The sequence below is a fragment of the Perna viridis genome, chromosome 8 (assembly GCF_037379345.1).
Source record: "Perna viridis isolate PV_CMFRI_1.1 ecotype Kerala chromosome 8, ASM3737934v1, whole genome shotgun sequence".
Lineage (NCBI taxonomy): Eukaryota > Metazoa > Mollusca > Bivalvia > Mytilida > Mytilidae > Perna > Perna viridis.
This window is the reverse complement of record NC_142452.1, coordinates 25,481,966-25,506,770: the sequence shown is the minus strand read 5'-3', so window position 1 is coordinate 25,506,770 and position 24,805 is coordinate 25,481,966. Positions and strand designations below refer to the sequence as shown.

Genomic DNA, 24,805 nt, shown 5'->3' with positions numbered 1-24,805 from the left:
TTTTGGCTTTGAACTGTAGAGTTGAAAATCTTTGGGTGTTATTTCCAATTTTCCTTAATGTCTAAACCAAACCCAGAAATAAACCAGAAACTTGCCTAAACCAAACCCAGAAATAAACCAGAAACTTGTCTAAACCAAACCCAGAAATAAACCAGAAACTTGCCTAAACCAAACCCAGAATTAAACCAGAAACTTGCCTAAACCAGACATCTGAAAAATTTTTATATCAGTTTCTATGCAGTTTAGGACTAAAGGAACCAAATACTTGCCTATATGGAACAATTTCGCCTATTAAGATCCAAAGTCAGGAGGCCATGAACTGTTATATTTAGTAGGCTATAAAATAGCTTGTAGAACACAGATTCTTACATCCCATTTACAGAAATTCCTATACAATAAATTCCTGATAATAGGAAAAAACTGAGGAACTGTTTTTTGTCAGAAATGTAGACTATGCCCCTAGGGATCCATAACAAATAATTTCTACAACTCAGTAAGTGTAATCAATGAGTGCAACATTCTTTTAGTCAAAATCACATATTCTGTACTTGAGGACAAACTGATAAGTTTTTTACGTCAGAGACAGCTGTGATGAACTTTCTAACCCTGAAATTATTCCTTTAAATGTTTTCATTACAAATTAATGGCCTAAACTGATCAAAGCTTGATGCACCAATTGAAACAATTTTATCAGAATCAAAGACTTACTAAACTCAATCCTCTTTATCTAAAGGTTGAAGTTTATATGTGACAGCTCTACCCCTTTCCAACACCAAAATTGAGAGAATAAATTAATGTTAAAGTTTAAATTTTTCAGGGTGAATATAAAAGTGCAAAAAACAGCATGCAAAATTTATTTTAAAGCTATATAAAGCTTATCACATTTTGCAACTGTAAAAAAATTGATATCAGTGAGTATTTGTTCACTTTGCAGAACTGCAAAAATTAGCAGCTGTAAACAAAAATTAATATGTTTACAGTAGTTGGGTTTCATTCCATGCAAGAAGTCTGCTGTATTATAGAAGGTCTTCTGTTTAATAATTTCAATATAATACTCACCCCTGTAGATATACAAAATACATATAGTTTGTGTTTTTCTTTCCACTGTGATCTAAATTCAGGTATTCAAATTATTCTTATTTAATAAAGAACCTTAGTGAGCATGCTCACATACCCAAGCATCCCCATGTTGGATACTAAAGTAAATTTTTCATAAGAAGTAAATTTTTCATAAGAGAAATACATGTAGAGAGACCCCAATAAAAAAGGAATAAGAGTGTTTTTTAGGCTTTAGACCTTTAACTTCTAACTAACCTCTGTTACTCAGAATGGTAGTTTAAAACTCCAGACTGTGATTTCTTTGAGTTTTAATTGATCCAAAGTAAATATCATTGTAGCGGAACAAAACGTACACCTAACCTATAACTTATCATGGTGAATTTATATACCAAAAGTCATGTCATAATCTCCAAGCATTTAGAAAAAGAAGTTAAAAGAACATTTATTTCTGTGAATTTACCTAAGTACAAGGCCCATAATTTTGGTAAAAATCACTGGAGCAGAACCAACTACAGCCTTGTCCAGTAACTTATCATGGTGAATTTAAATACCAAAAGTCATATCAATATGTGGGGTACAATAACACAGTTTCTTCTCACTTCCCTCCTCAGACACCAAATAGGTAATGCAAAATCATTCAAATGGAAATACAAAATAAGAGGTGCCCGATAGCATTTTCTGATTAAGAATAGCGCAAGTTTCATGGAAATCAATTCAGCGGTTTCTACAGATTACCGGAGAGAATCTAGAAACAGACAGACAACATGATCGCTATATACCTTCCACTTTAAACGAGGGGTATAAAAACAGACAGACAACGTGATCTCTATATACCTCCCACTTTGAGAAAGGGGTATAGAAACAGACAGACAACATGATCTCTATATTCCTCCCACTTTGAGCGAGAGGTATAAAAACAGACAGACAACATGATCTCTATATTCCTCCCACTTTGAGCAAGGGGTATAGAAACAGACAGACAACATGATCTCTATAATACTCCCACTTTGAGCGAGGGGTATAGAAACAGACAACACGATCTCTATATACCTCCCACTTTGAGCGAGGGGTATAGAAACATACAGACAACATGATCTCTATATACCTCCCACTTTGAGCGAGGGGTATAGGAACATACAAACAACATGATCTCTATATACCTCCCACTTTGAGCAAGGGGTATAGAAACAGACAGACAACATAATCTCTATATTCTTCCCACTTTGAGCAAGGGGTATAGAAACAGACAGACAACATGATCTCTATATTCCTCCCACTTTGAGCAAGGGGTATAGAAACAGACAGACAACATGATCTCTATAATACTCCCACTTTGAGCGAGTGGTATAGAAACAGACAACATGATCTCTATATACCTCCCACTTTGAGTGAGGGGTATAGAAACATACAGACAACATGATCTCTATAATACTCCCACTTTGAGCGAGTGGTATAGAAACAGACAACATGATCTCTATATACCTCCCACTTTGAGTGAGGGGTATAGAAACATACAGACAACATGATCTCTATATTCCTCCCACTTTGAGCGAGGGGTATAATGACTGAATAAAAGGTACTAGATCATAACCTTGATGACATGCATCTTCAAACAATCTGATGTACTAAAAATGAACTCAACTATGATGATGCAATACTGAGCCATTTTTTTCAGTTAATCAAATTAGGTTTTTTTTTCCTGCTTTAATTTTCCTCATGTATATATTCTTCACTCATATAATGACCAATCAGATCCATTTAAATATCAAAGATTTAAAGAAATTAAATCTGAATTTAGTGCATGGTGTATTTTCTTAAATCTTTCCTTTATACTACAAAAACCAACCAAACAGATTATAGGCATTAAGGCGTGTTTAAGTAAAAGTTAAAATATGGAATTTAAGAAAAAAATTCCTTTTATAATATTTATAAACTATGCTTAGAACTGTTCAAACCGTGACACAAATTATGCTATCATCATGCGATATTTTCACTTACTAATATTCCAAGTGAAAAATGGAAAAAATCTATAAGACAAATAGAAGCCAGAAAACTTATAAGCTTTTCCATTAAAAGGATGATATTATGAAATATTTATTTAAAAAACATAACAAATTAATAGAAAAAGTTATAAATTGTCAGCATAATACAATACCTAGTGATTATCTAGTTCCAATATAACGATCACGGACTTGCTATGATAGCAGGACATTGATCTATGCATTACGAGTCAAAGCAACAATAATTTGGTATATTCTAATACCATAATTTTTTTCTACTTTGGATTCTATGAAAAAACCATGCAAATTATTGAGAACAAAATATAAGACATCATATTTTTCTAAATAAGTATTGGTAAATGGTGAAATTCAGTACAAAAAGTATTACTCCTAGACACTTAAAGCTTGTCATAAAACATGGGTAAAATTACTATACACTACATTGCTCATATATCAAATCCTTTTCATTTTTTCATTTGTAAAGGAAATAACAGTTAAATATAACTAATATCAAAAATTTCGTTCAGATAACAAAAATGTTTTAAAATAGGCAAAACCATCATGCAGTTCAGATGGTGCAGATCTGTCATGTCATAATATGTTAGCTTTTAAAAGGAGATTAAATTATAGAAATTTACTAAACGCTCCTCAGTGGTGATTCAGAAATTCAAGCTAGAGGCTCCCAGGAGCCTGAATCGCTCACCTTGTAAAAGTTTGTCTTTCAAGAGCAATAAATTTAACAAGGAGTTGTCCAACAATTTTAACTCAACAAGGCATTAGTAGGACTGAACACTTTTACCCCATGTCAGAATTCAGCACAACCTAAGTTTTGAAGATATATGCGAAAAACTACTGTCTGACCCCTATGTTCTATTTTTAGTAATGGCGACCATGTTTTTCAAAGGATCAAAACTCCCCACATCATTTCTATGTAGGATACCCCAAGGAACATTCATACTAAGTTTTATTCCAATTGGTCAAGTGGTGTCAGAGGAGAAGATTTTTGACAGAAATAACATTCAAAATAGCAAAAAAACATTGAAAAAGGGCAACAACTCCAACATGGCTTAACATATTAAAATGAAAATTTGACCAAAGATAGATCTCATCATGCTGAACACTTTCACCCCATGTCAGAATTCAGCTAAACCTAACAGTTTTGGAGATATATGCGAAAAACTACTGTCTGACTCCTATGTTCTATTTTTAGTAACAGCGACCATGTTTTTTCAACGGATCAAAAATCCCCACATCAGTTCTATGCAGGATACCCCAAGAAACATTCATACTAAGGTTAGTTCCAATTGGTCCAGTGGTGTCAGAGAAGAAGAGTTTTGAAAAATTGTTAACGACGACGACGGACAATAACGACGGATGCCAAGTGATGGCAATAGCTCACATGGCCTTCGGCCAGGTGAGCTTAAAAGGGACAGCTGAACCAAAAAGGGGAAGGAGGGGTGCTACACTGATATCTTATTTTTTTAATAAAATCAACCCATTTATTAGTCGCATTTTTCCAACTATTATTTTTAACAGTTGATGGAACTGAGTATAGCAATACAAGGGCAACAATGCTTAGCTTTAAAAACCAGCTGAAGATTTTTTTACTGTACTGCTGAATGGTAAAAATAAGGTTACTGACTTCGTCAAGGATTCTGATTGGAACGATTCTGATACACTGATTGAAGATGAATATAAAAGTCCTTGTTTTTACTATGGCCATCTCATCTCAAAAATACTCAGTTCTAGAATAACATTTCATCATGTATTTTATAATTATACACCAAGCTACCCAATATCCTATGTAAACTCATCACCTGTGTAAACCAGTAACCTGTGCAAACCAGTAACCTGTGCAAACTCATCACCTGTGTAAACCAGTAACCTGTACAAACTCATCACCTGTGTAAACCAGTAACCTGTACAAACTCATCACCTGTGTAAACCAGTAACCTGTGCAAACTCACCACCTGTGTAAACTGGAAACCTTCTGAACTACCTTCAGATCTATTTCAATACTATTTGAACCTATGTAAATTTTACACTTGCCTAAATAAATTAAATCACTAAGATTTAGACAGATTTCACTGTATTTTACACATTCAGCAGCAGAAAAACAAGGTTGTCAAGGCGCTCATAGTTTTTAGCAATGCACACTTTTCAATTATAATCCTTTAAATATTAAAAATCCATTTTTTCTATTGACAGATTTCGTAATACCAAAAACAACAAGTTATAAATTGCCTTTTGAAAAGACATCCTATGTAATAGACATTCAAAGGAATTTTAAACTGATACTCTCTAATAGCAATAATATCCCTTTGGAGTTTTTGTAAATGTCTCCAGAATAGAAGGGAATCGTTACAAATCAAATTTCTTTAGAATCATGACAATTTGCAATTCTATAAAACACATATGGGGATTTTAAAATACTAATCATCGCTCGTATGACAAATTATTCAAAAGGTTAGAAAAGTATGAATTCAATATCCAATTTGAGATTATTCCCAGAGCTATTTACATATGTCGTATACGTCTAAGTTGGTTGTAAGTGAGAGTTGGTTTTGTTTGGTTAACCAAATCTATTCCCAATATATTTTATAAGAATAATAAAATAGAAGAATTTAACTTTTTTGGTTAAATTCAAACCATCTGGAGGAGTGTTTACATATCCATGATAACCTACAAAATAGTATCCATTAGTAAATTCAGTACACCACAAAGTTTTTGAATTGTTAATAAAGTATATTTGCAATTCGCTAATTCTGCAGAAGAAAAAAAAAACAGTTAAGAATTCACAGAAAGGCTGACCCAGGATATGCCCCCTAAAATTGCAAGAAAAAAAATATTGCTTGAAATCTTAATTTTCCACCAATTAATCCAGCCAATGAAGTTCTAACCAAAGGGAACATGGTAACTTTCCTTTAACACATGACATGCATCTCCATTAAAGTTACAATCACATCCTATCTACATATGTTCCTATATACATGATGTGTGTCCGTGTTAAAAGTTCAAAGTTCAATCACATCCTAAATGCATACGCCACTTCTGACAGAAGTTTGAAGCCATTCATGTTTGACTGAGGATCAAAATATGTAGAACATCGCTGACGCTCCATCCCTAAAAATTGTGTTCCCTCATAAAAACATTTCTCATCAAATTGCACATTTTTAGAAACGTCAAAAACAAATAGAATGTTCATTTGACAGACTATTAGCAGTTGCAAATAAAATCAGTATAAAAGTTTAGTGAACATATAATCTAGAACAGTGAGTAGATTTACAGGAGGGTAGAATTGACTGCTCATGAACTTTTTTATGATGAAAAACTTTAATCAGGATTTTATCTTGCAAGCATTTTACAATCATTCTCTTCTTTCATGCACATGTTCATCAAAATCCACAGGACAGAATACAGGGAACCAAGGTTATAGCGGTAATCAAAAGAATGTAATCCAGGGACAAAGACCAGACATAGAAAACAGACATACACAACAAAGAACATAAAGTTACTAAAATCATACATACAAAGTAACAAAAACAAATGAGCAACACAGACTCCACTAAAAACTGGGAGCATGGACCAGGTGCACTGGTAGGATAAGCATCCTCTGCTTTTCTAGAAACATTCGCTGAGTTGCTCCTGAAAAGTCAAGTCTAGGGTAGACAAAAGAGGAAAGGAAAACTATGACACATTGAACAAATCAGTTTTCATGGTGCAGATGTATACACTGTAATGATCCACAAGTTCATGATGACGACCATAAAACTTCCGTAGTGATGACTTCAATCTTGTAGCAACATAACCCTGTTCCAGAAGCCTATTTGTTAGAATTCTAGTGCGATTCAAAAAGTCTTCATAGTTTTGGTAAGCTCTGGCATTGCATTTAAAAGACACATAGACAGACAGACACACAGACAAGTAAATTCCTACAGCCCCAAAAATTTGAATGCAAGAGGGAGAAAATCTGTAAAAGTTTCAATTTTCACAGTGTACTGATTTTCAATAATAAATTTATTGGAGATAAATACTGTAATCTGATTGGTTAAAATAATTTTGTTATATCTCAATGGATGAAAAAAATATTGACACGCCCCTATTCAGTTAAATTAGCTATTTTTCTCATGTTTAAAGATAAAAATATGTTTTAAAATTAATTTATAAGAACTGGCTATGATAAAAAATTTATCTATTGAAAAATAACCTAAATTTTCCATGTGCATATTTTGTTTATTGCACTTCACACAATAAACAATATGCACATGGAAAATATATGTTATTTTTCAATAGACAAAATTTTTATCATAGCCAATTCTTAACTATTTTGGGGATAATACCTTCAAAAATTTATTGTGTACATTATAGTACATTGATACTCATGAAAATATTCACTAGACAGAATCTGTGAAAATTAGCAACCGCGAAAATTATTACATTTACAGTATTTACCGGCTAATAGAATAGTATATATTTTCATTTGTACTTAGGTAGCACTCCAGCTAAGAATCATGCAAAATGTGATTCATGGGTAAAAGCCTACATATTTTTATTTTTGATATTTTGTCTTAACTGCCATAGTAAACAGAAATTAATATTTAGTTTTTCCCATATTTTATTTTTAGGAGATAAAAAATTACATAGAATGCACAGTAGATTTCAAAATTAAGGGAGATAACTCTGTAAATGACATTCAATTACAATAGATTCTATTGGATTTTTAATGTTGATTATCTCCTTAGAGCAGGCAGATTTGAATGAATAATTACATATTTCATAGTATGGACCCATAAAAAACTTAATTATAAGTATGTAGCCTTTTTTGGGGCTTATCACATTTATCAGATTTTGCATGATTCTTACAAAGACCAGACAGCTACTTAAAAGTTATAATATGATCTTAATCTCTGTCTAAAAAAATTAGGGCATCTAATAGGACATTAAATGATACCACCTTGCTGCAAAATAATTGGGGGGGGGGTAAAAACAGCTGAAAATTAATGGCCATAACTTCCATGGAAATTACCATATCAAACTGAAATTCAAGCTTGATCTGTATTTTATGATACAAAATAATTAAACAAAGTTTGAAAATCTTCTAAAGTTATCATCTGGAAACTGTCAGGGAACAGACAGATAGAGGATTGCAATTTTTTGGAGGGTATGACCTTGCCACTTTGTGTGGTAGGTTTTAAACTTCAGAAGCTCTATGGAGAGAAAGGCAGATAGATGGTACTATTTAAGACATAAAATCCTAATCAAACAGGGTATAAAAACATTACCTTTAGTTACAATTTCTCTCATTGATACAAACATGAGCAATACACCTGCAGCCATTAAAAAAATTATTTTGTGACCTTGGCCTTTGAACTAAGACAAAAAGATTATCATATGGTCCTATACTGCTCAAAAATCACTTTTTAAAGTAAATTCAGGTTTATAAAATAACTTTTTGTACCCTAACCCTGCGTGGAGAGTGCTTTTCTTTATTAAAACATACTGTTAATATCCAGACACGTTTTTCATCCTTTAAATTTCACAGGGATGAAACTCAAATGGAACTTCTATCATAGCCATTTTTTTTCTAAATCAAATTCCATTTAGCTCTAACTACAATTTAATAAATGCATGCTATCTAGAATTATGATAGCCCAAACCAAACATCAATATCTTGAAATAAAGTATCAAAAAACAATGTTCAATTTCTAAGATTTAGTGACAAGATAAATCATTTTCTTTCCACGACAAAATAACATTAACATAGTGACCTAGTTGAACGGGAAAAAAAATTTAATTCCAATGGGAAATTATGATTCTTTTCATGTTCAATCAAGCCCTCCTGATACTATTCCTGTTGGAAAAAGAGAAAACTGACGGAAACAGCTAAAAACTCAATTAAGGAAAATAACCCAACTACATGTAGTTAGTGACCAAACTTTCAAAATTGTCAGCTGGTCAGGAACTAGCTTGTAGGAATATTCATTTGAATTATGTATCTGTCCGCATTGAATTCAGTAACTACCAATGGTAAAGTGATTCATGATCAAGAAAAACCCACCAAACAAACGATGCTTTTTTAGACTACATATGCTATACTTTCACTTAACAACAACCTTTCCTGCATTCAGATTTGCACTTTTCAGAAAATAATACATTTATCTCCCACTAAAAGCAACCAAATCAAGCCAAATCAAGAACAATAACTCTTGCAAAGTGCAAATTCCATGTACAATCTATATAATTCTTATCTCAAAAGTGCAACAACCAAATGAAAAACTAAAACTGGTTACATGATCAGTTACTGTGACTGAACAAGAAAAAAAACTGAATTTGGTGGGTTTTTGACATGCATGAATCACTTTCTGTCTGATTTTTAGAAAGACTGGTACTTAAATATTTAATAGGATATTCAATATGAAATCTAAGTGCCATATAACCAGAGGATTATTGAATCATATGTAAGTTTCCTATTCCATACACTGTATACTATTACTTATGATAGCAAGTCAATAGTTTGCACTTTAAAAGTAAAAAAATATGATATTTCTTATATGTAGAATGGACAATACACATGGATAGGTAAAATTCAGCAGATTTCATTCCAATGATATCATAAAATAAACACCAAAATTGAACTAGAAATACTGTTCAAGCTCACAAAGAGAATCTACCCTCCCCCCACTTCAAACAAAGTCAAATGTTAAGTGTAAGACGTGACAGCACCCAAAATTGCTTACAACTTATGCCTCATCTATATAAAGACGCACACCAACTTTGAAATCAATCCAACCTTTAGAAGCTGAAATTTTGTGATGAAGTTCGAATAGACAGACGACAGACAAGGTGATTAAATTAAATTTATTTCCCTCATGCTCATCTACATATGATGCCCAACTTTCCTATACCCCTTGAACTGCTCTATTTCTATTGCTGAGGAATTTCACATACAAGAAATGTGGACAGACAAACAAGTTCCTATATACCCCCAAATTTTGCAGGGGTATAATAAATCTAAACACAAAATTCACTGAAATGTCTGGTCTCGCATCACCGTTATGGACAACAGTATTTTTAGTGTAGAAGAATTTGCCAGAGTTAAATTCTGTTCGTTTACAGCCCATCATCTAAAAAGAACACAAAAATATGTCCCACAAACTTGCTTGGTGGTTGACTTGACCCTTTTTGTCTCTTGCATGACTCCTTTGTGAGGATTTATATGCTCCTGAATGGTAGAGACATCCATAATAAAATGAAATTAAGGACCTGATATACTAAGGGTCCCAAAAACTGAAAACTCCAATTAAGATTTAACTCAATCAAGCAGCTCCAACACACTGATATAGGTATGAACTACCATACATTTCTCAAGAAGCATTTCAGGTTTTGTACTTAACTGCCTTTATCTAAATATTTATTCACAGTGTAAGTTTAAATGTTATGGCCAGTATTTCTGTTTGTCAGAGGTACAACAATGTACTCTTGTTTATTACTTTGAATACTACTGCTTTGGTGATTATCTCATGGAATTTTCATTATACTGTAAAAGTACTTGTTTTCATGGTTACCAATTATTCACTAATTTCATGATGCACATTAAGCAAATATTTTTCCTGTGAGATTCATGTTCATCAAGCTTCACATGAAATTCACATGATTATCAGGTGAAATTCACTTAACACAAATTTCACGTGAAGGCTCAATTCATCCAAATTTCAAGTGAACAGTCTGTCACAAAGTTTATTTGGTCAATTCAGGTGAAAACCATGAGAAATTTGTGTGAAAATCATATGAAATAATTTTGCCTGTGATACATAATGTTGAAGATTATTTCAGTTTAAAAAAAAAGTCAATATATATTCTTAATTCTAAAATATCAGCCAACCAGTCTATCTGGTTGACAGAGTTATTTCCCTTTGCATGGAATGCCTAAAAATCAAATTGACAGCAGTAATTGAAAAATAAAAACTTGCCTATATCTTTTAATGTTAATTTGTCCATGTTCATTAGATAAGATCTCTTTCAATTGAAATTGATTTACTTTTAATAATGGATTCCTTTGACTTTTCAAAGTTTCTTAGCATCTTATCGTTAAATTTATCAGATTGCTAAAATACAGAAACACAAGTAAGGTATAACTTCTTCCAATAAATTCTTCAATACAGATTAACTGGAAATCGGATGGAATAATCAACTAAATATCAATTTCTCCTCTGTGATATGAGGAAATTGACTTCCTAAACCCTTTTACCTCAAGACATTTATTGCATTAGATGAAAAACAAAGCCTTGAACTGGAGAACCATAGCTTTACATGGATAACATTGAAAATTGCAAATAGGAACATGACAACGCATTAGAAAATTATTTGCTCTAAATATTGTGAAATGGAAGATTGATATGGGACAGCACCAAAAACCACTTACAACTTATGCCCCATCTATATTAAGTCACACGTCAATCCAAATCTGGAAGCTGACATTTTGTGATGAAGTTTGTATAGAGGGATGACGGACAAGGTGATTAAAATAAACACAGACAAGCATGGCTAATCCATCAAAAAACTGACGGTGATTGAATTCGTTCAAATGCTGCATAAGGACAAGCTGTTCCGGCTAGTCACCTGCCATGCTGCCAAATTAGGGTAAACAGCAGTACAGTCAACACTTATTGATAAAGTCATTGGCAAAAAATTTATGAACCTACTAAATTTTTTCAAAATAAATTCTGCTTAAAAGATCCTGGAATTACACTAACAAAAAAATATAACATTTTATACACTCTATACAAACACCATCTGACCAAACATAAAAACTCATCTTGGAAGAAATTACTTCATGGTAAATCACTTTTCCTGTAAAATGTTTCTAGATTGACATCAAAGAAATAATCGAATATTGCTGATTGGAGCCAAGTAAATCAAGGTCAAAATTATTAGTAGATCAATTAACTTATGCCATTGCTAATTAGTGGTATTTATTGGTAATTACTATACAACAAACAAGTTATTTACTTGGCAAAATTGCAGAAATTTCTTGTAAGTAACATACATAGTGTCTTAGACAAGAAACAAGTTTAAAACTTTCAATTCAACCACACAATTTTTTTCTAATGGCAGATATCTTTTCTATAATATTCATAGAAAAATTTCACTTAAAATAAGCAGCTAAGATTAAGCCTATAGTATTCCCTCTTTCCACCTTTTTCTGTATTGAAAGTTTACATATTTACAAAAATCATTTTTAAGTTCCACTTAATTTTTGAGTTACACGTGCAGATATACAGACATACAGACAAGTAATACATGTTAAAAATAGGACATCTAATGGGACATTAAATAATATCCTTGCCACATTGCAAATAAATTTGGGGGGGGGGGAATAATTTAAGATAGCTTAACTTTTGTGGCAATAATCCAATCATACTGAAATTTGAACTTGATCTGTATTTTTTATGCTCAATAATTATACATAGTTTGAAAAAAGATTATTCAATATCTTCTTAAGTAATCATCTAGAAACTCTCAGGGGACAGACAGACTGACAAAACCCTATCTTTTTCAGACAGTATCAGATAATACCTTGCCACTTCATGAGTATTAATATTAAATCTTTAATGAATATATAATCCTAAACTCTACCATTTTGTTTGTGTACATTTTTCTTTCACAGGAACAATACTATTTCCTCATAATTGGACAGATTTGACAAATATATGACACAAAATTTAGTCATCATGCTGGTTACAAAGGAATAAAAATATCTTACTACAGCCAATTCTGAAATCCTGGATGCTCCCCTAAATTAAATATCAAATACCACCCATTCAACAAGTCATAGATATTTAGTGATCATCATTGGCTACTTCTGTCTGTCTGTTTCTCTATGTGTCCATCATACATCACATTTCTGAAACCAATTATTTAAAAAAAAAAACAAAAAACATGGCAATTACTCTATTAGACAGAGCCTGCAAAAACAAGCCATAGAAAAAAAAATCATTTATTTCCAGCAGTAAAACTCTGACAAACATTATAAATGACAATTCCCTCAAGTTTTCAATAAAAAATCACATATTCTGTGAAATTCCCATAGTCTTTGAATAACAAATTATACAATAATCTTACCTGGAGATATTGTGAAGAAACAGTGTAAAACAATTCCAGACTGCAGATAAATAGATCAAGTTCCAATCTTACCTATATTTCCAATATATCTGCATATAACACAAGTTACATTATGAATACAACTTATTGTACATACCTGGCAAAGCTAATTTTATGTCCTGCAATCCTAATCCTATACAACAGAAGTACAATATCTGTTACAATATTTTCTTAATACAGGTGAATGTAACTATAAGGCAACTCTCAGGATTCCTTTAGAGCAGAAGCTACATGCATGTAATCATTCTTAATCTATACAGCTTATTGTACATACCTGGCAAAATTCATTTTTATCACTTATGATTCCTTATTCTATACAAGAGAACATATATGTCTGCATCAATTTTTTTATCAATACAGCTGATTGTACAGACCTGACAAAATTCATTTTATCACCTATGATTTCCATACAAGACTTGGTTACATTATGAATACAGTCGACTGTACATGCCTGGCAGAGCTTATTTTACTCACCTACAGTTCCTTTACAACAGAAATTATACATACAAAAAAATGCACTTAATGAATACAGCCAGTCGTAAATATTTCATCATCTAGAAATTTGAATAACATGTACAACTGAAAATACATGTAGATGTAAATGTTCTTATTTAATTCAGCTTACTGTATGTATCAGGTAAAACATTCAAATCTTACCTGACATTCCAATTTTAATATATTTAGCAAAGGTTTTTAACTCACAAAATTATAACAGAAGTATTGCAACATGAATAACATAAACACCCCATGGATGCATAGAAGACATGACCATAAACATAACAACCCCATGATCATATTATCATCCATCTAAACTAAGACCTATAACAATTACCATTTCATTTTAAATTTCCATCTTGCTGATATACCACTTTCAAACTTATATCTTGCAAAAACAATCTGTTTGCAAATTAAGTCTTAATTCATGATAACTTCTGTACCAAACACTTACAAAGACCTGTACCAAATATGCATCATTCATCACAAAAAGACATGTACTAAATACAATTAAAGTTTTGGATATCCTTTTTGTATGTTACAGAACTTAAACTCCTATAACATGTACAAATATCTACAAAAAACCCATTTTTTTGTACCTACCCCTTACAAAGTCTTGTACCTAATAACAACCAACTCGAGTTTCCATTTACAATATTAAATTTTCATTGATCTCCAATAATGGTATTGTATCTAACAAAAAGTGCATTGCATGTTTAAACATCAATTAAAAAATTATCTGTTACGATCTTTCTTAGCCAAAGTAACACATCAATGCCATAAGGGAGGATGTAGGTGGCAGCACCATCTGTAAATTTCACATCTATAGTATGACATTTTTTTACCATCTTATTACATAACTTATTTGTAGCTGAAAGCCTCTGCTCATTAATCTTTGACAATTAAGAATGGCTTTTAGTCTTTGATTTTTCCTCGATCTATGAAACCCCTCACATTACCATACTTTAATAATCTTCATGAAACAAAAGTTACTCTGGTTAATAGGAGATTCAAAAATCCTAATCAAAGGAACTCAAGTAATGTCAACAAGAAACAACAAATGGTTTTGAAAAAAAACAAGAAGCTCCAGAGAGCCTCAATGTTTCACCTTGGTACTGCAATCCTATACTAATATGAGTAAGCACAGGTCAAAAGATGCTTTACCATTGCCAAGTTTGCTATATATTGGTTCAGTATTAGAAAATTAGTATGTCAGAGTAATTATCCCCAAAATGTATCAATTGCAAATTTGAGCAGCAAAAGGCACCTGCTGAGCCAACTGAGCCATACAGAAAGTAGGCTGTTTGTAGTGGGTACAATGTCAACATTCAAATACAGTTACTAACACCCAAGATTTCAGAGGAGTTAATACTTGAAAATCATTAATTTGACTTTAAAGTCAAAGTTCAAGGTCAATGCCCACCAAACATGGTAATTAATGATAGAGTAAATTTGATAGAAAACTTCTTAAATTTCTTGTAAAGTGTAACAATTCACAAAAAATTGTTACAATCAGCAAGAAATATCTAATAAAAATAACCTTCCAAAGAATGGAGAATTTTTTAATCTCAAGAAGAGATTTTTTATTAATTTAAGTACTAGTCCACATACCAATAGTAAAGCGATTCATGGTCAAGAAAAACCCTCCAAACAAACAATGCGTTTTTAGTCCACATATGCTATACTTTCACATAACAACAACCTTTTCTGCATTCAGATTTGCACTTTCAAGAAAATCATACAATTATCTCCTACTAAAAGCAACCAAATCAAGCCAAATCAAGAACAATAACTCTTGCAAAGTGCAAATTTCATGTACAATCTATATAATTATTATCTCAAAAGCGCAACAACCAAATGAAAAACTAAGGCTGGTTATGTGATCAGTTACTGTGTCTGAACAAGAAAAAAACCTGAATTTGGTGGGTTTTTGACATACATGAATCACCTTCTGTCTGATTTTTAAAAAGACTGCTACATTATACTTACCACATTAAAATTAAATAAATATAGAATATGTTGCCGTTATTAGTGTCTCCATCACAATTTTTGAGATGATCTAAATTTAAACATCACAAAATGTACAAAATTAATATAATATGATGTTATTGGCCCATTTGAAACCTTGTTACTCAAAAACAATGAGAAATATTTCAATACTGATTGAAAGATGGAGTTTTGATCTTCTAGAAGAAATCCAATGACAATTTTTTTTTTACAAAATTGGACCAGAAATAAAGTAGCTAATTTTTAAGGGTGTAGCCCATTGGGCCAGTCATAACTCAACAGCCAAGTGCAGGGTGACACGACTTAGGTAGAATCCAATAAAAGAACAAATTGAAATCAGACTAAAAATAAAACAAGTGACTCTGTAAGATTAGCTCACTATATATTTGCTGAGAAAGAAAATAAAATGAAGTAAAATCATTGCTATACAACATTTTTATCATCACCATTCAACTCCATACTACCCCCGGTATATATAAACCATATATCGTTGTAATCAAAGCAAGTATACAAACCAGTGTGAGAAGACAATCATTACCATTCAACATAGAATACTAGGTTTCCCTAGAGAAACCAAAAATCATTGGAATCCAAGCAACTGATGAAAGTGACAGAAAAATATTTCAATACTGCCAGCCAACTCAAAATACCATGTTTATCTTATGAGTAGCTTTCATCTTCATTATTCTTCTGCAGTTGAGAAAAAAATTGTGAAAAAGGCATTTTGATAACTCCCATGTTCTATTTTAGTAATAATGACAATGTTTTTTCATTTGAAGAAAAAATTTAAATGATCAGTCTGTCTCTAAGGAACATTTCTGCTAACATTCAATAATTTTTGTCGCATGCTTTCAGAGAATAAGATTTTCAAAGTTGTACACGTGAAAAACAACAAAACAAATCTGTTTCAAGGGCCATAACTCCTAAATCAAGTAATGAATTATTTTGTAAATTTCAGCATTGGTCCGCCTTCTGATGGTGAATACTATTACCCCATGTCAGAATTAGCTAAATTCACAGGTTTTTGAGTTATTTGTAAAAAAAACTGTAATTTCAGTAACAGCTGCCATGTTTTTTTCAATATTTCTAAAATTTCAAACAATCAGTCTGTGCATGATACCCTAAAAACAACCATGCCAAGTTTCATTCCAAAGAGTCCTGCAGTTTCAGAGGAAAAGATGTTTGAAAAAAAGCTAACAATAACAGACAACAAAGGACGCAACGTGATGACAATAGTTTTGGAGACATATAATAAAAACTTCTGATTGACCCTTTTGTTCTATTTCTAGTAACAGCAGCCATGATTTTCCATGGATCAAAAATCCCTAAATTAGTTCTATGAATAATACACTAAGTTAAATTCACACCAAATTTTGTTCCAATTGGCCTGTTAGTGTCAGAGAAGAAGATTTTTGAAAGAAATAACATTAAAATTAGCAACAACAAAACATGAAAAAGAGCAATAACTCAATCATGGCTTAACAGATTAATTTGGCCAGGTGAGCTTAAAAGTTGAATTTTTGGACATTGCCCAGCTTTTATCCCCTATAACTTAAAAGTGGTCTAAATTACAAAAAAACATATCAAAATTTCAGAACTATCTTTTGACTTCAAAAAAAGTTTTTGCACCAAGAAGAAGTGTTCCAAGATGACGATGACAATGTGGGTGTAAAAATTTAAGTAAAATGTGTTTATATACCACTGATAGTGTGGAACCTGCCAGATTGTTGCACTATTCTGTATACCAGTACTGACTAGTCCACAGATGTCCAGACTAACAAGTTCAGTATTGTTATAGAGACTTTTTCCAACCACAATTTTTTTTTCTTTTGCTAAATACTGCAACATATAGAAGCAAATTTATTTTCCCTACCTCCATCACACAGCCACCCAAAATTTTCAAGTTTAAAAGGCTATTGCAGAACCTTGAGATTGAGGACTTCAAGGCTAAACAACCTGACTGTTCTTGCAAGAACTCTCCATTTAAATACGGTCCTTCTGGTCACGTCCTTACTGGAGATTTAAGCATCAATGAAAACGAATCTCTTGGTAAGGTCCTCTCTAAAGGTTCTAAAGGTCCCAAGTACCATGAACCAAACTCCATGAATTGGAATTATAACTTTAAAGTTCTTATGGATGCTGTAGAGGATTACACAAGAGAATGGATGAAAGGAGAACAAGAAGATATTGATTCTTTCTCAGAGTGGGTAAAGGCTGTGAGGTCTTCAATTATGAAAGTTTGAAGTTGGTCAATGAATCTCAATTCTACATCAGTTTTCAAAAACCCTGAAGCAAAAACATTGTCTACTACAAATGACAAATGTGTTGTCGTTCAAGCAGACAAAGCCCAAAATGACATTGTTTTTGTCTGCAAAACGTATTACATCCAATATTTATTATCAGAGGTAGACGTAGAAAATAATAGCATTGATAAGACCTATACTGCCACGACACTTTCCAAAGAAGAGATAGTGAAAAACCATAAATCTGTGCTGTGCTCTTTGGGTCTCTCTACCAAAAATGATTGTGATATATAGCGTCAATGTACTGGATTCCTAAACTCCAAAAGAATCTATTCAAACAATGTTGGACAGCAGGATCTGCAAAATGGACCACTAAATCTCTTTCAAAACTTTAACTTCTCTACTCACAGCTGTCAAAGAGGGCCTCCTGTCTTACCACAACACTTGTTACTCCCGTAGTGGTATTAATTCAATGCGGATCCTAAAAAAATTTGAAAAATCTTCTGGAAACCCTTAATTCAAGATTATTATCAGAATATAATAGCATTAAAATCTACCATTTTTCAACACTTTTTACTTCTATTCCCAATACTCAGTTATGTTTGTTTGTTTGTTGGGGTTTAACGTCCGAGCAGCAATATTTCAGCTATATTCAGACAATGAACATGAAATGATGGAATGAAAAAGGGGTGAGACACAAGGACAAAGGGGTTGACAAATTTTGATTGCCACTGGAAATGGGGAGAGGTGGGTAGGGTCAGGCAATTTAACCTCCTGTGGCGGAGCCCTATGGTTCCTACTCTGGGAGAATACCACAGTAGGGTTCTTTAACGTGCGAGGAATGTGGCATCTTTCCCAACACGGTGCACCACTATCGGTCAGGTTTTCCGTATTATAGCCTGACAACCCCAGCATGTAACATGCCAGAGGTACCCCATTCCACTACCTGGGGCACACATCCCAGTTGCTCTGTGGGCAGAGCGCCTAGCCCCTGGCTAGGTTTCTGAGCACTATTTAGTCGCCTTATACGACAAGCTTAGCGCTGCTGCAGGCCTATTCTTTTAACACCCAGACCTGCACGGGGCCCAATACACAGTTAAAATCCTGACTCAAAAGCATTATACACCATTGTTACTCCAAAAAAGATGGTATACTTCTACAAATATGTAGTTTCTGGTCGAGATTCCTCAGACTTGAATTTTTGTTTGACAACATATTTGTCCAGTATAGTGGACACATTTTTCAACAAATGGTCAGCATTCCAATGGGAACAAATTGTGCTCCTCTACTTGCTGACCTATTCTTTCACTCTTATGAGGCTGACTTACCAGCTGATCAGATCCAAAAGAAAGAACATCGTTTAGGTAGATCCTTTAACCTCAGTTTCCGCTATACAGATGACATATTATCTATAAATAATCCTAGTTTCAGGGATTTGATATATCGCATCTACCCTAAAGAACTTGAGATAAAGAATACTACAGACGCTGCTGTGAAGTCAGCCCCATATCTTGACCTACACTTAGAGATTGATAGTAAAGGAAAACTATTGACCAAACTGAACAACTAACATGATGACTTTTCATTCAGTATTGGCAACATCCCTCCAGCACCTGCGTATGGAGTTTTCATATCACAACTCATACATCATGCCAGAGCTTACCACAACTACACTGACTTTTTGTATCACACTAGACTTCTAATTAGGCTTCTGGAACAGGGTTATGTTGCTACAAGATTGAAGTCATCACTACAGAAGTTTAATGGTCATCAACATGAACTCATGGATTGTTCCAGTGTATCCATCTACACCATGAAAACTTATTTGTTCAATGTGTCATAGTTTTCACTTTCCTCTTTCGTCTACCCTGGACTTGACTTTTTATGAGCAACTAGACAGGTGTTTCTAGACAAGCAGAGGGCTATTACCCTACTGGTGCACCTGGTCCATTCTCCCAGTTTAAGTGGAGTCTGAGTTGCTCATTTGCTTTTGTTACTTCGTAGATAATATTTTAGTTACTTTATGTTCTTTGTTGTGTTTGTCTGTTTTCCATGTCTGGTCTTTGTCCCTGGATTACATTCTTTTCATTACTGCTAGAATCTTGGCTCCCTTGATTATTCTTTCAAACAAAAGTAACTAGACCACATTGGAATGATGATTTGTACCAAGAAATAGAGGCAAATGGAAGGATGATAAGGTGGCTTACATTCAAAATCTGTATCAATCCATTCCAAAGTGGATCCAAAGTGGAAACATTTAACAAAGTATTAAGGATTGTTTTTATCATATTTTCTGTGTAAAATTTTTCAATGTCTTTTAAAATATGACAGAAGTCTTGCTTTGTCTATCCTTCATAAAACTCCACCATCTTCTTTTACTGAAAACTTTACAACGTACCAACATTTATCGATCAATTTTATATAGGATAATTTTTTAGCAATTTTTTTGAAAACTAACTGTAGAATAAAACCCCTTTATTACAGAGGTAATTTAAGAAAAACAATATCACTCATGAGCAAACCTGGGTTAGTAACTTTGTATTTCTACTCCAATGTATTTCATTGGAAACCAACCATCATCTCATGGATTTTAACAAATACATGCTACTATTGTTTCCTTTAACAATTATTGAAAGAAATATATTGACTAAGATAATTACTTGTACTCCCCCGCAATCAATGTACACTCGCAATTTCAGGTGAATCGCTATAAATCAATAACCCAAAATAGCAAGTCGTACATTTCTTTCCAGATTTAAGTGAAATCTGATTAACAAGTAAACACTGAAATAGATTTCAATTAGTGAAAAATTAATTTTTACAGCAATCAATTAGATGTGAACTAACAGACTGTATCAAATTTCTTAAAAAAATTCATTAAAATGTTAAAAAATCAATCTAACACAGATAATTAAATGAATTTATATGAAAATTTTCTGAGACAATATTCTGAAGAAAGTTAAGTTTTTGCATCATGGCTTTGGGCAGTAACATTGCATTAAGCATGGTGATTAATAAAATTGTGCATGATACGGGTGACTTGTTTAATTTAACACTTTAAGAGGAAAAGTGCTGTTGCTATGATGCCCTACAGCACCCCTCCTACATTCACTAAATTGTAAGCTTGCTTCTTCATTAAGACAGTTTAAGACTTGATTTTAAGCATGACTTTCATCAATCATTTAAGTTATGTCATCAGGATAAATGACACTGTCAAATTTACTGTGAGTTGGTCCTAACAGTTACACTAGTGCTCACAAATACATGTACCATCGAAGGGTATAATCTACTGACCAGTGAATGGGAAATACACTAAAAACTTGACCTGCATCTTGGTCCTCAGCAAAGTGTTAAGTTTAAAAAGATTTGGTTGAGCAGTTCTTTAGACATGATATGAATATTAAAAGTTTGATAGATGGACAGACAGACAGACATTGCAGGATCATTATACAATCCAGACTCATGGACTTGGGTTGTCTGAATATAGCTGAAATATTGCTGCTCGGACGTTAAACCCCAACAAACAAACAAACAAACATCATGGACTTGGGAGTGTAAAGGTTTGTTTTGAAACAATGTTACACTAGTAGATTTGTATGATATCTAAAAAGTGTTTTGGTACTATACAGACTGCAGAAAGAGAATATTTGGCTTTCAATTAAAGGGCACCATCACCTGGAAAGATAGGAGCAATGGTTTTATGGAAACACAAAAACTGCACATTTGTAGCAACAGCATTACAGCATTCACCTTAATTTGCTATGATAAAGAACACTGAACAAAATAGAGCTAATAACAGTCCAACAAGTGCAGTGCCCTGGTAAGCATGACCCTGCATAATAAAGTTCACCAAATCTCTTAATTTTTCTATACAAAAAGCTTGCAATTATTTCTACAGAAGCAAAGAAAATTGTCCATACAGTTATACGAAGAAAGTATTTAGACTGTATAGAAATAATCACGAAGAAGGAAGCTTGACAAATCTGGAAAAAAGATATACAGCAAAAATTTCATAGCAATAAAATTGAAAAGCAGGAAAATAAATGTTCATTATGCTATACACTACATTAGAAAGTTCCTTTAGTCCTATGCAATATAAACTGCATTATTTCATCAACAATTTACATAAGAACATACAGACAGACAGGCAATTTAAATAGTTATGCTCAAAAGGGAACATAAAAATTCTAAATACGAAATCAATTAGAAAAAGACACTAACCTGCTATTACAATATTCAATAAAATCCAATGACAGTAAATGCTTTCCTAGTACAATTTGATACAAATAACTGAAGGTATGATCCACTGCTTGTTACAAGGATCAAAGGCCTACTTGATTACTCTCTTCTCCCAGGTAAAATGGGGTGTAACAGCTGAACTGAAAATTATGCAACATGCTTTGAAATAGATAATTTCAAAGTTCAATAGATTTATCTGAAACCTATAAAGTGTAATGTATTTTTATTTCATAAAAGGTATTGGCATTTGTTTTTTCCTGTCTTTATTGTTTTTGTTTCTTTGTACTGTTTACAAATAAATGCAGTAATCAAACATTTAACTATAAGGGTTGTATTGCTCAGTAAACTATCAACCATCAATATTGAGACTAGAAAAACTGGGAGCTATGCTCATTAACTTGATACCCCCACTCCTCCCACTTGATAACATCTTTTGACCTCAGAATTAACTTGGATCAAAATCTAAATTACGACATATATAATGGGAATATGTAATTAAGATTCTGTCAAAGTTTCATTACGTTCTTCTCAGTAGTAAAGGAGGAGTAATGGATAAGAGATGGTTACCTTTGTGTGTAACGGAACAAAGGAAGAGGGCAGACAAACCTGACAATAATGAGGGGAGAGGGGTGTTAAAAAACTCAAAAAAAAGTTTGACTTGATAGGTTTCAGTGTATATTGTACTGTACTGAGTAATAATTTAATTTCAGATGTAACAAGCATTTTTATTGAATTAAAAATTTTGTCCATCATCTCATAGACCAAATTTGGTAATGTGAATGTGACGTCATCAATCTTTTTTGCTGATTTTCTCCTTAAATTTTGGTACTAGAATTAAATTATAAGAAATGATTGATATATCTTTTATGTCTACTATGAAAGTACTATTGTTCGTGGGATACCAATTTTCATGGTTTTTGTGTGTAGGTCAAACCAAGGAATTTGATTCCCAATGAACAGTAGATTCCCATTGATGTGTATACTGAAAACTTCAAAACCAGGAATTCAAGAATCCGCGAACTTGTGTGTCTTCCCTGATCATCGAAAGTTGGTATCCATGAATTATTGCACTTTCACAGTAATTTAAATAACCTAAAGACCTATGTTGCACACCTAAAAATAACTTGCTATGTATGTTATTTAGTGTAATTGAGGTTATTTCCTCATAGACCAAAAAAATACAACAGCCATTCCTTAAATAGACTGCAAGTTTATACCAATGTACCTGAATGAACTCAATTTTTTCAAATATAGAAACAAGTGCATGTTTTATGCTTCCTATTGAAACCATCATGTTAATTGATTTCTGTTACAATTGTAAATGTGCATGGAAGTTTACATGGGCTGTTCAGCTAAAAAGACTAGGACTGATCAGGCCCATATTTGGCCCCCTGCAAGACTTGCATAAGAAATTTGATATGGAGAAGTTTTTTTTTCTCTGTTTAGAATGTTAAATGAATGATTAAGAATGTTCCACTACATTTTTTTCTTGTTCACTATGAACATAATTTAATATAGTTTATATATAATGTGTACATAATTGTTTTTTCTTTTTGTTTTTGTTCCTTTTTTTCATTTACTATAATTATCTCATTCTTCCATTTTCTTGTCTTTCCATTGTATTTATAATTTTATGCATAATAACCTCTATGAATGAATGAATATATGACTGAGTTTTGTGAATCATTCAAAAAACTCATTCAACTATTCATTCAGAATGTCCCCTCTGCCCCCTCCGAATCTTCCTATGTCAATTGAAGATTCCCACCTGCTTTTAAAATACAAATGACTTGATTGCAAGATAAAACCCTATCATTGAAATTCCTTGCTTGATACATGCAGCTGATCAATGATACAGCCAGATTCCTTAACAATAACAGCTGTTTAATTAGTTAATTGGCTTAACGAAGGATTCCTACTCAAACATACCAACATTCAAAGCTTGTTGTCATCAAGATCAAAGGGATAATTGTGTATTGCTATTGACAAGTATGTACAGCTGTTACCACATAACATGCAGGTACAATGTACAAGGAAACACAAATATAATTCATGTAGCTTCTATGTTTATTAAAATTGATTCAATTTATACTGTCCTGAAGTCATTGATTAAGCTATAAATATCATATTCAATGATAACGGTACTCCAGCAAAAACAAATTAATGTTGAAAATAATGTTTATAATATAAAATCTAGGCTTAAAGTGAAACGTTACTAAATCATGTCATTGTTAAGAGTTATCAACCTTTGACCATGCACTTTTTATTACAACATGCACAGCAAAAAACATAGACGGTATCTGTCAATTTTTGAAAAAGCATTAAAGAACAAAACTTGTTACCAATGAAACACAAACGGAAGATCTAAACTATGAAGGAAAATTAGAATGGATCTATGAAAGAGAATAGTAATTTGTTGATAACTTGCAGAGTTCGCTTTTTTATTTTGATAGTTTTCTATATATGTCGACAAGAGTTGTCCATGAAATTATGAAAATAATAATTCAAACAAGCAAAAAAGTTTAATCGTAGACTTAGGGCATCCTATTTTCTCAAAGAATATATACTCTGATCGTTGTATATGATGTTTACATGGAGCTG

At 32.6% G+C, this 24,805-nt stretch overlaps 1 protein-coding gene across 1 annotated transcript in view; it reads right to left on the bottom strand.

Moving 5' to 3' along the window:
* LOC148609979 (uncharacterized) overlaps positions 1-22,309 on the bottom strand; it is a 163,968-nt gene extending 141,659 nt beyond the window's left edge. The window contains exon 1 of the mRNA XM_088541715.1: positions 22,187-22,309. The gene's annotated coding sequence lies outside the window, so the exon portion shown is untranslated. The remainder of the gene's footprint in view (positions 1-22,186) is intronic.
* Positions 22,310-24,805: the final 2,496 nt, after the last annotated feature.